The sequence below is a fragment of the Chinchilla lanigera genome, unplaced genomic scaffold (genome assembly GCF_000276665.1).
Source record: "Chinchilla lanigera isolate Chin_1 unplaced genomic scaffold, ChiLan1.0 scaffold00046, whole genome shotgun sequence".
Lineage (NCBI taxonomy): Eukaryota > Metazoa > Chordata > Mammalia > Rodentia > Chinchillidae > Chinchilla > Chinchilla lanigera.
Window position 1 is genome coordinate 5,585,159 of NW_004955447.1, and position 1,053 is coordinate 5,586,211.

The following is a 1,053-nucleotide window of genomic DNA, read 5'->3' on the forward strand; positions in this document are numbered from 1 at the left end:
GTCGGTGCATGGTGGGCCAATTGTGTCACTGTTTCTCTGTGTCCTGATAGATCTCAATTGAGCTGCGGTGGCCGGACTAAGGGCCGGTGCGCAACAGCGCTCACTGCTGCATGGCTCCCCATGCACTGGGGGCCCTCCCTCCAGGGGCCTATGAGGCAGGAAGCTAGCCAGCCGGAAGACCGGCGCTCCCTGCCGGTGGCTCCCTGTGTGCTGGAAGCCCTCCTTCCAGGGAACTATGAGGCCGGGAGTGAGCTGCCAGTCCGACGACCGGTGTTCCCCGCCCGAGGCTCCCCATGCGCCCGGGGCCCTCCCTCTGGGAAACTACAAGGCAGGAAGCTAGCCAGCCACTCCCCTTCTTTCTTTCCTCTTTTCCCTCACTCCAGTTGCTCTTTTCTTTTTGTTTCACAATGTCTATCATACCTCCTAATTTTTATTCACTCTTTCAGATTCTTACACTAGTGAGACAATACATTGCTAAAGCATGGAGGTCTGGTTTATTTCACTTATGAGTATGGCTTCTAGTTGTGACCATTTACCTGTAAAAGCCTCGAGTTTTTCTTTCTTTATAGTTGAGTAATATTCCATTATATAAAAGTACTACAATTTTTTTATCCAATCCTCAGTGGATGGACATTTGAGTTGCTTCCACAATTTAGCAATTACAAATTGCACTGCTATGAAAATGGGTGCACATATATTTCTGTGATTTGATATTTTCAGATCTTCTGGTAAAATACCCAGAAGGGAAATAGCTGGGTTGAATGGGACCTCTAGACCTAGTTTTCTGAGGAATCTCCAAACTGATTTCCACAGTGATTTCACCAGTCTGCGTTCCTACCAGCAGTGGAGAAGAGTTCCTATTTCTCCACAGCCTCACCAGCATGTGCTATTGGTTGATTTCTTAATGCTAGCCATTCTTACTGGGGTGAGATGAAATCTCAGTGTTGTTTTAATTTGCATTTCTTGAATGACTAATGATGTTGAACATTTTCTCATGTATTTATTTGCCATTTGTATTTCTTTATCTGAGAAGTGTTTATTCATCTCAGCTGC